Source organism: Leopardus geoffroyi, chromosome A1 (assembly GCF_018350155.1).
Source record: "Leopardus geoffroyi isolate Oge1 chromosome A1, O.geoffroyi_Oge1_pat1.0, whole genome shotgun sequence".
In the NCBI taxonomy this organism is placed as follows: domain Eukaryota; kingdom Metazoa; phylum Chordata; class Mammalia; order Carnivora; family Felidae; genus Leopardus; species Leopardus geoffroyi.
In genome coordinates this window covers 14,557,806-14,571,667 of record NC_059326.1, presented here as the reverse complement: position 1 = coordinate 14,571,667, position 13,862 = coordinate 14,557,806, and positions in this window count along the sequence as shown.

The window sequence follows — 13,862 nt, the reverse complement described above, 5'->3', positions numbered from 1 at the left end:
TATAGCAGCTTTTTAATAATTGCCAAAACCTAGAAGCAACCAGAAATATCCTTCAGTAGGCAAATGGATAAAAACACTGCGGTACATTTGGATAATGCAATATTTTTCAGTGCTAAAAATAAATGACCTGTCAAGCCCTGAAAAGACTTGGAGGAACCTTAAACACATATTACTAAGTGAAGGAAGACAATCTGAAAAGGTTACATGATTCCATCTATATGACATTTTGGAAAGGCAAAATAGTGGAGACAATGAAGAGATCGGTGGTCGTCAGGTGGTGGGGGTAGAGGTGGGAAGGCACAAATAGATAGAGAATGGAGGATTTTTAGGGCAAGGGAAACACTCATTATGATACTATAATAGTACATCCATATTATTGTAAATTTGTCCAAATCATAGAATGTACAATACCAAGACTGCACTATGGACTTTGAGTGATTATGATGCATCATTATAGGTTCATTAGTTGTGACCAATGGACCACTCTGGTGAGGGATGTTGATAATGGTGGAGGCTATGAGTGTGGGGGGGCAGGAAATGTATGGGAAATCTATGTATCTTCCCCTCAATTTCACTCTGAACCCAAAACTGCTCTAAAATTTTTTGTGGGCGAAAAAAAAAAAAGGAGCCATGAGGAATTTGGTAGGTATTGGAATACAGGTGTAAATCAGTTTAGGGAGTATTATCATCTTAGTAATATCAAGCCTTCCAATCCATGAACGTCTTTCCATTTATTTAGATCTTTAATTTTTTTCAAAAATGTTTTGCAGTTTTCAGTATACATGTATTGCACTATTTTGTTAAGTTTATACTTCAGGAATGTTACATTTTTGTCTAAGTATGCAATTGTAAATGAAGTTGTTTTCTTAATTTTATTTTCAAATTGTTCATTGCTAGTGTATCAAAATGTAACTGATTTTTGTACACTGAGTATTTTTATAATGAGTGTTGAATTTTGTCAAATGTTTTGTCTGTGTCTATTCAAATAATCATGTGGTTTCTGTCCTTTATTCTATTAAAATGATTTACTGCATAGGTTGATTTTTTTAAATATATTGAGTCAACCTTGCATTCTGAGAACAAATTCCACTTGGTCATGGTATATAATTCTACATCATGTTGCTGGATTTGGTTTACTAGTGCTTTGTTAACATTTTTACATCTATATTGAAAAGGGATATTGGTCTGAGTTGGCTTTCTTTTTAACTTGTGATGTCTTTGGCTGATTTTGGTATCAAGGCAATTCTGAGGCATTCTTGCCAAAAACGCATAACTTGAACTCAATCATGAGGAAACATCAGACATACACAGACTTGGAATGACACCACAAAACAACTGGCCAATGCTCTTCAAAAGTGTGAAGGCCATGCAAGATGAGGGAAACCAAGAAATAGGCCACAACAAAGGCAACTCAGTTGACGTAGCAACTAAACACAAGAGGTACTTCTAGATTAGAAACTGGAACACAAAAATGACACCAGTGGGACAATTACTAAAACTTGGTTTAGTCTTAGTAGGTTTAGTAAGTTATGTAGATTAGATAATAGTGTTGGATCAATGTTATTTTCCTGACACTGATAATTGTACTATTCCCTGTAAAATGTTAACATTTGGGGAATTATTTTACTAGTTTCCCAAGTTTTTCATGTTTGAAATTATTATGAAATTACCAAAAGGAATTTTTAAGTGTATGTGTATGAGGTACTGTTGGTTTAATGAGGGAAAAAATGTTGGAGAGCCAGGGAGACATGGAAACCAGGGCCTGCTGTCCAGTATTCTGGCACCTGTAAGTGGCTGAATGTTTCTGGAACCAGAGTGTGGGCAAGGGAATGGGACGAATGGAAGTGAGGATATCCAGAAGGTTGTGGGGAGTCATGGGGGACTGGACAGAGACATAATCAGATGAGGTTTTGGGATGGATGATTTGGGATAGGTGATGTGGGAGACAAGAGGGAGACCAAGGGGAGGAAGTGATAGAAAAGGAAAGAAATAGAAAGATTCTTTGTGTATTTGCAGAGAGAAATTATTTTGCCTAAGGGTGTTATAGTCTCCGTGGTTTTATTATAGATTTTTAAAAAATCTAATATTGGAAAGCAAGACCATAGTGATGTCTACATCTACAGAAACAACAATCTTCAACCTCCAATTCAATCTCAGAGAATTGAATAATGTGCTTAGGCAGGAATTAAAATGAAACGTGGGCTTTAAATGTAGGGAGGGCAAAGCAGGCGAGTTTCTTCATCATGCTAAAGAGATCTCGCTAAAGGGTCTGAGGGTCCAATCTTTAGGAGCTACAGTTTTGTTTTGTTTTGTTTAGAACTAAAGTTTATAACACTGACCTCCAAGAAAGACTTCAGAAAATTTCTGTCGATGGAGAGCTGAGGCAAACGGAGTCTGGGTTGTGGTGACCTTGAGGAGAACAATTTTGACCAGAGAACTAAGGAGCTAACAGGGCATCACAGCCTCAGCCTATATCATGGGAAGTGCAGGACAGGGAGGAAGACAAGAAGCAGGGTGGCCATCCCCCTTCCAGCCAGTTCCTTGGAGTTCTAGAGACAGAAGCCATTTTATTTGGGTTTCCTGGTATACTCTTAAAAAGGAGGGGGAGAGTTGAATCAAGCTTACAGAATACATTCTGCCGTATTTAAAAATGTTTACATCCAAGAATTATTTTTTTCACCAGCATAATTACAACTGTATCTATTGGGTTATACAACTGTATCATATGACATTGACAAGTTGGCAGCAATAAGTTGTGGGGTTAAGTGGATGTTGACAGGGACTAGAAGTAGTCTAGGCAGGACACAGAGGGGTGCAGGCAAGAGACAGTGAGAGCTTCCAAGGCTTGGTTAGTGAAATACCTGGCTCTTGATTGGCTGCTGAGCAGTGGGTGAGAGTCAAAGGAGGAGGAGGTTCCAAAGGGAATGATCAATGGTACCAAATACTTCTGCCAGGAGACATGGAGATTGAAAGATATCCAATGGATGTCTTAATGAGCCACTCTTGAAGACTGTATTAGTTTTCTGTGGCGGCTATAACTGCCACAAATTTGGTGCCTTGAAACCGTACACATTTATTTTCTCATGGTTCTAGAGGCCAGAGGTCTAAAATCAGTCTCTTTGGGGTAAAGACAAGGTGTCAGCAGGGCTGGGTCCTCTGGAGGCTCTAGGGGGGGAATATGTCCCTTGCCTCTTCCAGTTTCTAGAGGCTGCTAGTGTTATTTGGCTGGTGGTGGAATTGGCCACTCTGGTATTGGCTTTCAACGTCACATTGCCTTTTACTCTTCTCTGTCAAACTTCCTTTTGCCTCACTCATATAAGGATACTCATGATAATGTTTAGGGTCCATCCAGATAATCCAGAATCAGCTCCCATTCTCAAGATCCTTAACTTAATCACATCAACAAAGTCCCTTTTGCCATGTGAAGTCACATCCTCCAGTTACAAGGATAAGGATATGGATGTCTTTGGGGGCCAGGACTCAGCTTCCCACACAGACCTTGGTAAGAACAGTTTCCTCACAGCTGGGGGTGTAGCAGCAAAATGCAGAGGGCCGTGTTGGCTGGGACTTGGGCTGGGTGGCTCATTTGAGACTGTGAGAAAGAAACCAACACCTAGGAATGGACTAAAGAACAGGAGCCTGCAGGGGAGGGGAAGAATTAGAAGTCACAACAGGCAGAGGAGAATAGGAGAGAGTGTGATGGGAAGCTCAGAGAGGAGAGAGATTCTAGAAGGGAGAGGTTGACTTCAGCAGACATGGAGATGACAAGAGATGGACTGAAAGGCTCCCTCTACCTTTGGTGGTCAGAGGTTGCCAATAAGCTGCCAGGGCAGGGTCTGGGTCAGTCTACAGAGTTCTGGTACAGGAGCAGAGCTGAGGCTGTGGAGACAAGACATTGATTATTTTTGATGAGCTTGATTAACATGAAAGTAGTAGCAAAAACCACAGTCTGAGGATAAGGATGAAGGGCCCCAGACGATTAGGAGTGGAGGCAGCACCAAAGCACGTGAGGAAGTAGCCCAGCCTTCAGCCTGCTGAGCTAACAAAGACATCGATGGACAATTTATTGTTCTGAATTATTCTACCCTAACTGCTAAGATATTCTACTGTCTTACATGACTAGTTTCTTTTTTTTCTTAAAGTTTATTTATTTTGAGAGAAAGAGAGAGAGGGAGGGAGGGAGAGAACCAGTAGGAGAGGGGAAGAGAGAGAGGGAGAGAGAGAATCCCAAGCAAGCTCCACACTCAGCGCTGAGCCTGATGGGGGCTCCATCTCACGAAATGAGATCAGGACCTGAACCAAAATCAAGAGTTGGATGCTTAACTGACTGAGCCCCCCAGGTGCCCCTCCATGCTTCGTTTCTTAAAGCTATGCGTATCCAGAGCATAAAATGACCAAGAAAATTATGAGGATTTTCAGGTCTTTGTGTGGTTCCTCTGCTCAGCCCCAGATAATTAGGAAATGGCACATTTGCAAGGCTGGCCCCCAAAGAGGGGATGAGATGACTCCCTTTTCTCCGGGCAAAGAAGCTAGTAAGTCAAGGACAGAGCTATTTTGAGAAAAAAAGCTCACAAGGTGCCCCTACATGGGCAAAACACCTTTCTTTCTCCTTCTGAATTTCCTCTTCTTCTTTTAATTGGCAAGGTCACGGCAGATGTTTGAAAGGTAACAGGAGGTTCAACTGCTCTCATTAATCAGGAGAAATCACAATAATTTGATCTTGCTGTCCTGGGTTCAGTTTTCATTGTGCCTTTAAAAGATTGAAACAACGGTCATGTTTTTGGTTTTACATTCCTTTCTCTTTCTTCCTCCCCAGGCTTCTCTCTCTTGTTCTTGGAAAGCTCTTCTGTGGCTTGTGGGGGTTTGTTTTCTACCTCCTTCTGCTTCTTTGTTCTCTGCTCACTTCATTCCAGCCTCTCTCACCCACACTCCCACCACCTTGCTGTCCTCTATTGTCCCCCATTTTGATGGGGAGACATTGCTCCCCGGTCTCTGAGACAGTCTTCTGAGCAAGAGCCCAAAACACCCCGGGAGGCCTCCAGAGTCCCTGCCTGCATGGGGAGGGAAGCCCCAGGCCAGCCTCGGCTCATACCCAACACGGACAGGGAGACAATCCTCATCTGCCTGGAGGCTACAGAATCCCAGAAACACATTTGGGTCTGTCTTTGTGAAAGAAAATGATACTCCTCCAGGCAGGTGGTACTATTTTGGGGAACATTTTTATGTGCAATTTAGAGTGCACATTTCACACACAGCTCAGACAGAAATAATCAGGTTAATGTGTGTCTGCACCGTCATGTGGCCAGGCTTTAGGTGAGAGCAGATTTACACAGCAAAATCAAAGGAAATAGCGGGAGCCGTCTTCTGCTACATTCCATGACAATAAATGGCCACGCGATGGAGGCTTGCCAACACAAATCTCTGCTCCTTTTATTCCTTCCCAGGAAGTTCTTGAGTTTGAAAGAAAATTAGTTTCCAAGGTGCTTGAGTGCATCTGATAAATACCGGTTTTTTGTTAACAGGGGGCACATGTAAACAAAGGCTATGTAAACAGAAAGACGCCTGGCAGCAAGGGAGAAGTATGCTCAGTGTCAGGGAGATTTTCTTGAGATGAAGTGTAAGGAAGTTTATAGGAATTCTTGGGCAGATGTTTTGGTTCAAGAAGACATCCTGCTTCTCTGATGTCTGCTACAGAAGATGGTCAAACCAAAGAGCTTAATTTCTGTGGCATTGGGCATTTGTCATCGTGTGTGTTTTTGTTAAAGGAAAAGGGGCTTGTTTTCTAAGGGGCTAGGACGCTAGAGGAACAACAGTGGACGAACATACTAGGTTCACAGCACATTTTCCGGAAAGTTCAACCTTCAAGTGAAAGAATTGTATCGAGGGTTATTTTTTAAGTACAGACTCCATCGCAAGTGTCCGCATGTGAACATGTCAAGAAGTAGAAACTCCCCAAGTCAAGCCACGCTGCAGATCTGCCCACAGGATAATATTCAAAATATGTGTGTGTCACCCTTTGGCTCCCCGAGGTAATGAATCAGTGCAGATTTTGCAAAAGCAGCTGTATTAGTCTGTAAGTCACCTCGGCCACAGCCTTCAGAGTTGGAGAGAAGAAACTCGGGAGATTAAAGGGCAGCATTTTCCCTGTGAAATGGAATAATTGTGATATGGGATTTGCTTTTTCCCCCAAGTTTTGAAGAAAAACAATGTTCTTCCTGCTGTGATGAATTTATTCAGGGGGTTTGAAAGGAAAGCCGAGTCCCGAGAGGAGGAGGAGCCTGAGTCAAGAGGGTGAAGGCCGGGTTTTCAGCACATGTGTTCTCATTTATCAAGGGGCGGTGCTCGGTGTGAAGGGAGAAAATACCCAGGGTGAAAAGATTCAAGGGGATCAAATTATTTTTCCATTTGTCTCAGAAGGAAAGAAGGAGAGGAAATAAAAGAGGGAAGGAAAATCATTTCATTATGTGGTAATCAAATGCAACGTGGGCTGGTAGGCGAGTGGCAACTCTATTTTTCAGAGAAGCTCACTCTAGGGTGTCCTGAGCCTCCTGGGGTGAGGCTGTGACTGCGGAATCTGAAAACAGCAGGAACATGAGAACAGAAGTTACAGCGATGTCTACACTTGCCATTTCTCACATGACCTCCTGGCTACGGTCCTTCCTCACCCCACCTGGATGAATGAATCAGTTCGAGGGGAAAGAGGGAAAGGAAAGCTGTTAAGCTGAACAGGTACCACAGGCGAGGCATTTCACGTGCATTTTCTCCCCCACGGTAAACCTGCGAAGTGGATACTACTGTCCCTGTTTGAGAGGCAAGCGAGAAGTTTCAATATCTTGTGGGCCTTGTCCAAAGTGCCACCGTTGGAATGGAGTGGGATCTATCCACTATCAGAACAAAGCTCCGTTTAGCGATTCCACACAGCCTTCCTGGCAGGTGTCTCTGGCTGGTGGGCTTCAGGTTTGAAGGTCCGTGTAGCGTCCCAAGGTTAAGGCCCCGGCGGTCTCCCTCCACAGCTTAAACCCTATTAAACAAGGGAAATCAATAGATTGGGTAAGGGTACTCAAAAGGCAGGAATAAGAGAAGCACTGTAGGACTTGTTGGGGGAACAGAAACTGCGCCTTCTGGTAACTGTGGGGTAAGGGAGAACGGGGCCCAGGGTTAGGGGCTCTCTGATTCACCCTGTATTACACAGATAGGGAGGGCTGTCATTCGTCACCCACCGGTGCTGGGCTCCACGAGGCCCTGCCACCTGGCTGGCTTGGCTGTGCTGTAACACAACACGCTTGCTGAGCGTCAGTTGCTTTGCCTGCTTAAGAACACGGCTGTGGTGTGAAAAGACTGGGTCCTGAAGCCAGTCAGCCTTCCTGATCCCACACCCTCCTCACGGGTGCAGTACCCTAACGTAGGGAACTCAGTCCCACATCCTCCGAAGGCCTTTCTTGCAGATCCTCCCGCAGAGCCAGGGTCACTCATGAAATTCCTGCTGGCTGCCATAACGTTCCAGAATTCCTCAGGAGGCTTCACCTTGACTTTGCAGAGTGGGGTGGGGGTAGAGACGTGCTCTGCCCTCAGGCTCCCCAGAACTGTGGGGAGAGGGTGATAGAGCTGTCTAGAAGCTGAGCCTGCTGCAGATTTTTGAAACACAAGTCTCCTACTTTTGAGTTTAAATGTGGACCTGTTGTTTGCTCCTGGTAATAACAAACAGGGTTGGGAAAGAGGTAGATGGGGAAAGAGGAGGGGAGGGCAGGTGGCGGGGCAGTCGTGTCAAGTCATTGATCCCAACTCAGTTCCAAGGTGTGTAGAGACGGTTCTGTGGGGTTGCCATAGCATGGACGTTTCTGTCAGGGAGAGTGACGGGGAGCAGGCCAGACACGAGGGGCCTTGACATGGGGAGCCAACATAGGACTGCAGGCCAGTTCCAGCCTCCACCAAGCAGCCAGCTCTGGTGATCAGAGGAGCGGACGGGGTGGATTTTGCATAGGAATCAAGAGAGTCCTGAAGTGTGGTCACCAAGGGACTGGGGAAATGAGATCCTCAGTCTGAAGGCTTGGGGACTGTGGTCCTTTCTGAAGTGCAGGAGCCCAGGCTGAGGGCTCTTGTCACAAATGTGATAGCCCTGTCTCTCCTACCCAGCCAATGCAGAGGAGGGTGACTTCTGTTCACAGGCTCACTATCCTCAATAGGTGTCCCTGGCCTACAGCAAATGGCTCCCAACCACAGGCCTGTTTGGTCTAGAAATTTCTCCTCAAAGTAGCAGAAATAAATATTTGGAAAGAAAGATGAAGTGAGGGTATCAGCTTGTGACCTGAATAAGGTGCATGTCACAGCCAGTTACCCTAAGTGACACCTGGGGAGTGTGCAATCGGGTGGGGGTGATCCCTGCGGTCTTACAGAGACAGACAAACCAGCCCACCTCTGTTCAAAGACAGAATCTCTCCCAAGGACAGTGTGCGAATCGCCTGAAGACACAATGGGCCTCAGGGAAGTGGAGCTGCTCCAGGCCACAGGAAGATCAGAGTGCAGTAGAAAGCAGGCCAACATCCTGGGAATCAGGAGCCCAACATCTCAGTTTTATACATGGAAAACATGGTAGCTCAGGAAAGAGACAGACCTGAGTTCAAGTCCACAGCCTCAGTCACTGTTACTGTTTAGGTGACCTCCTGAATTTTAGCCAGTGGTTCCCCATCTGTGAAGACGGAAGTAATAACCCAGGCCTCTGGGGATTGATGTACCCATTAAATGAGTCAACATATGCTTAATAGCTTAAATAGCTGATCACCTTGCAATTATTAACATCATTATGCAGATAAGAATCAAGTAAAGAAGATTCATAAAGGCAACTGCTGTGCCCAGAGTCAGTCAGAGGAAGGTCTGGGATTTGAACCCTATGTCTACTGTGGTAGAGAGCTTCCAAGATGGCACCAATGATTCCTACCTCCTGGTGGTCACATCCTGTGTGATTTCCTCACATGTTATATCCACAGGTATAGCAGAAGTTACAGTATGTCATTTCCAAGATTAGGTTGTAAGAGTCTGTGGCTCAGAGTGGAATGGTGGTTGCCAGGAGCCACAGGTGGTGGAAATGGGAAGGTGCTCATCAAGAGGTACAAAGCCTCAGTTACACAAGGTGAATCAATTCTGGAGATCTCATGAACAGCATGGTGACCATAGTTAATAATACTATATTGTGTATTTGAAATTTGCTAACAGACTACATCTTAGGTGTTAACTATGTGAGATATTGTTAATTACCTTGATTGCAGTGATTATTTCACAATATTCACATATATCAAAATATCATGTTGTACACCTTAAATACACACAATTTCAATTTGTCAATTGTACCTCAATAAGGCTGACAAAAAAAAAGAGTCTGTGGCTCTGTCTCAGTCACTCACTCTGGGGGGCAGCCAGCACGATGCCCTAAGGATGCTCAGGCAGTCCATGGAGGCCCACGTGGTGGTGAGGAACCGAGGAGATGTTCATGGCCAGCAAGGAACCGAAGCCTGCCAGCCGCCACTTAAGTAATCTTTGTATTTTGCTCCCAATCCTATCTCACAGAAACTGTGAGAGAATAAACTGTAAAGTTTGGAGTAATTAATAACATAGTAATAGATGAATACATCTGTCTTAACATTATACCATTCAATACTATTTTTCAATGAACATTAACCCAGTACCTAATATATACCAGGGTCCAAGTTAGGGGATCCAAAAAAGACAGAATTCCTAGGGGGCTTTCAGGCAGCTTGGGTAGGGGTGAGAAAGGGTAAAGGAAGACTTTTTAAGAGGCAACTGAGAGAAATCTGGAGATCAGGAGTGGGGAATGGGTGTGGGCATGGAAGGCAATTCTGGAGAGAGGAAGCCGACTGGGGGCTCAGGGACAGAGCGAGTCACAGCCGTTAGGTGTGAGTGTGGGGGTGAGGGTTCAAGAGAGGAGTCTGAGACATCTACTCTCGTAGACCAAATATGTCAAATCATCAAGCCCCATACCTGCCTGGAACTACAGATGCCAAGTAGAACCACAGGAGGTAATTCTTGTCACGTTTCCAGGAGATGAGAAGACAAACACTACACAGAGAGGCTGTAATAGTGTCCTGGGTCTCCAGTAACAAATTATGACCAGGGGGCTTAAAAGATGGGGATTTACTGTCTCGATGTTCTGGAAGCCACAAGTCTGAGATCAAACATGATTCATAGGGTTGGTTCCTTCAGAGGGCCATGAGGGAGAATCTATTCCACCCCTCTTGCTTAGCTTCCAGTGGTTTGCTGGCAATCTTTGGTGTTCCTTGGCTTGTAGACACATCACTCTGATCTCTGCCTTCATCCTCACATGGTATTCTACCTGTGTTTGTTTGTGTCCAAATTTCTTCTTTTTATAAGAATACCAGTCATATTGGATTAGGGCCCATGCAAATGACCTCATCTTAACTTGATTACCTCTGTAAAGACTCTTTCCAAATAAGGTCGCTTGCTGAGGTACTGGGGGTTAGGACTCTAACATATCCTTTTTGGGGGGCTGGGGAGCACAATTCAACCCATAACAGGGACACCGTAGATTACAAGGGTTGGTTGATGGAAATATTTTAGAATGACCCAGAAGTCCCTGAGTAATGACACAGTTTCCAGATGGTTTTTACAACTCACCCTGGGCAGTTAAGGAAGCAGAACAAAGCAGTTGCATTGCTGTTAGGTTGAGAAGCCAACCTATACTTTTCATGATGGGACAGGCAAGAAAACTACCCACCATCGGTGCTGTGGGAGTGGTTTTCTTCAGTAGTAAATTAGTTTGCTAAAGGAGCGCTAACAAAATACCACAGACTGTGTGACTTAAACAACAGAAATCTATTTTCTCACCATTCTGGAGACTCGAAGTTCAAGATCAAGGTGCTGGCAGGGCTTCTCCTGAGGCCTCTCTCCTTGGCTTGTAAAAAGCTGTCTTCTCACTGTGTCCTCACATGGCCTTTCGTCCGCACGAACATACGACTGGTTCTGTTCTTCTTATAAGGACACCAGTCCTACTGGATTAGGGCTAACACTAACAGCCTCATTTTAACTCATTTACCTCTTAAAAGACCATATCTCCAGATATGGATACGTTTTCAGATGCTGGAAGTTGGAATTTCAACCTATGAATTTTGGACGTACACAATTCAACCCACAAGTAGCTGTAGAGGAAGTCGCTGTTCTGGCTTAGAGGAACAGGCCATTAATTTTAGGTTGGTCTTGAAGATGAGCAGATGAATAGCTCTTCCATGGGGAGGCTATGGGGTGACTCCTGGAGGAAGAGGTCTTAAACCCAGGCCATCCCAGAATGTCTCCTGATCCTTTAAAGTCCTGTCCCAGCGCCTCACCTTTTGGTGGGCGGATCCTTTCCCCTCTCACAGGTTGTACATCCATCCTCAGGTCTGTGGGGACACGGCTCTGGAAAGGCTGCTCTCCACGCCCCCCCCCCTCACCCCCTTCAGGGTACAGTGGCTGCTGGCCCCTAGGGCCAAGCAGAGAGGACTTCTGTTTTGACTCTTCGTTTTCTCACATTTTCCCTTTAAATGTAGTCTGTCTTATATCTCTCTTTCTTATTTTTGTTTCTAACCCCCTCTGTTCCTCTTCAATGTAATTTTAAAGTGAAAACACATGGCTGCAAAACCAGGTCTCTCCATTTACTCAGCTGCACCTACTTATTCAATTTAAACTGGAAGGCTAGTTTACAAACTTTCAAAAATAAGTCCTGGGCCAATGTGGAGAACTGTATAAACATAGGTCTAATTTCATTTCTACTTGTTTCGTTTTTTTTTCCCCCTCTCTTGCAAATGACCTTCCTAGTATAAAAGCCAGAACGTATACATGCACACACACATATACACTTTTTCTTTCTGGAAGTTCCTCCTTGATTTCTAATTCTGTAACAAAATAAACAGGTCTTGAACAGAAAATGAGAGTTTTTAAGAGATGGTTTCCAGCAAACTGTCAGTTAACATTAGTGACATCATTCAACACAATATCAGTTTAAAGGGCTTCAGGATAGAGTGTTTGATTGTTCGAATAATGACTAACTGGGTAAGTGAATTCTGCTGTCTCTCCATGAAAGACACACATGCGCTAGTTTATCTAACTGTTAATCCTAATCCTTTTTCATTTTTGGAAGGAAAAGAAAGGCAACTTCGGAAAATAGGGCAAAGAAGAACATTTCTGGTAGTCCAGCTGTTCATATTTTGGTATAAGGGAGGCAAAATGAGAAAATTAACTAACCCTGAAATACTGTGGAAATAGATTCAAGTTGCTTTATCCTAAAATGATCAATCTTCTAGCCATTTAAGTTCCTTATTGGACCCCACCCACCCATAACATTTTGGTCATACCCTTCTGAAACATATAGAATGATCACAAAGAGTCATATTCAATTATATTATTTATCTCCTATGTGTAGGGCTCAGGACCACGCATTTTCACATAGTGTCTTATGTGACCCTCACAAAGACCCTGTTAAGAAACTTGCCTGAGCTGACCTTAGCAGATAAGGGGTAGAAGATTCAAAACCATGTCTTGTGAAGGCAATGCTTCTGCTCTCAGCTGAGAGGGATATACGAGTCTGGGATTCTGTCATAGTCTCAGGTGTCACAAATGACCCTCCATAAAGCAATTGTTATGGACTGAATAGTGTCCTCCCAGAATGCATACGTTGAATCCCTAACCCCCAGCACCTCAGAATGTGAGCTTATTTGGAGATAAAGCCTATAAGGAGGTAACTGAGGTTAATGAGGTCATAAGAGTGGGGCCCTAATCCAATAGAACTGGTGTCCTTATAGGAATAGGAAGAGACAACAGAGATGTCTGAGAACAAAGAGAAAAAAGGCCATATGAAGACGCAGCAGGAAGATAGCCATCTATAAGCCAGGAAGAGAGACCTCACCAGAAAAGCATCCCTGAGGCACATTGATATTAGAAGTCTAATTTTCTGTTGTCTAAACCTGTGGTATTTTGTTATGGTAGCCTGAGCAGACTGATACAAATTCATTGGCGAGTCTTGGTTGGAGGCTACTTCCCTCGTTTTATCCCATTTAGGGAACCAAACTCTTGTCCTTAATGGTGCCATAAGTTTCTCTCTGTGCAGAGACCTCTATGACAAAACCTGGAGAATTTCTTGAATTTAGGACTTTATGGAAGAAATCAAAGATTAGACCCACGCTTGGAAATGGAAACCATAACCACACAATGTGAAAAGTACTACCCATGAAACACCGCAAATTATAAAATGAACTTCTATTTCTGGCCTGATATAAAAGTTGGTGAAGCTCTTCACCGGGTAAGACTTAAGGAGTTATTCTGATGAGATTTAAATCCTATCGCTCTTCATGCTCTGTTAGGGTTGCCTCACTCTTGTCCCAGCCCAGCTCATATCTCAATGGCAGATTTATACATCAGGATGTTCTTTCCTTACAGAAAAATTTGATTGATAGATGTGTTATTAGTAGGGTTCATTTTCAGAATATCATGTTATCGACATTATTTCTTTTTTTTAAGTTTATTTATTTATCCTGAGAGAGAGAGAGAGAGAGAGAGAGAGAAAGACAATCCCAAGCAGGCTCCCTACTGTTGGCACAGAGCCTGATGAGGGGCTTGATCTCATGAACCACAGGACCCGAGCTGAAATCAAGAGTCAGCCGCTCAACCGACTGAGCCACTCAGGAGCCCCTTATCAACATTATTCCTAAGGAAATGTCCTCCTTGCTATATTTTCTGCTAAACACTTGAAACTGAGTATTCATTATTTCCTTCTCAGTCAGCTGGGTGATTCCTGTCCTTGCCACTTGATATTCTGCTTCACTCTGCCAGCTCTTCAGCACAAGAGCAACTCCTGCTTG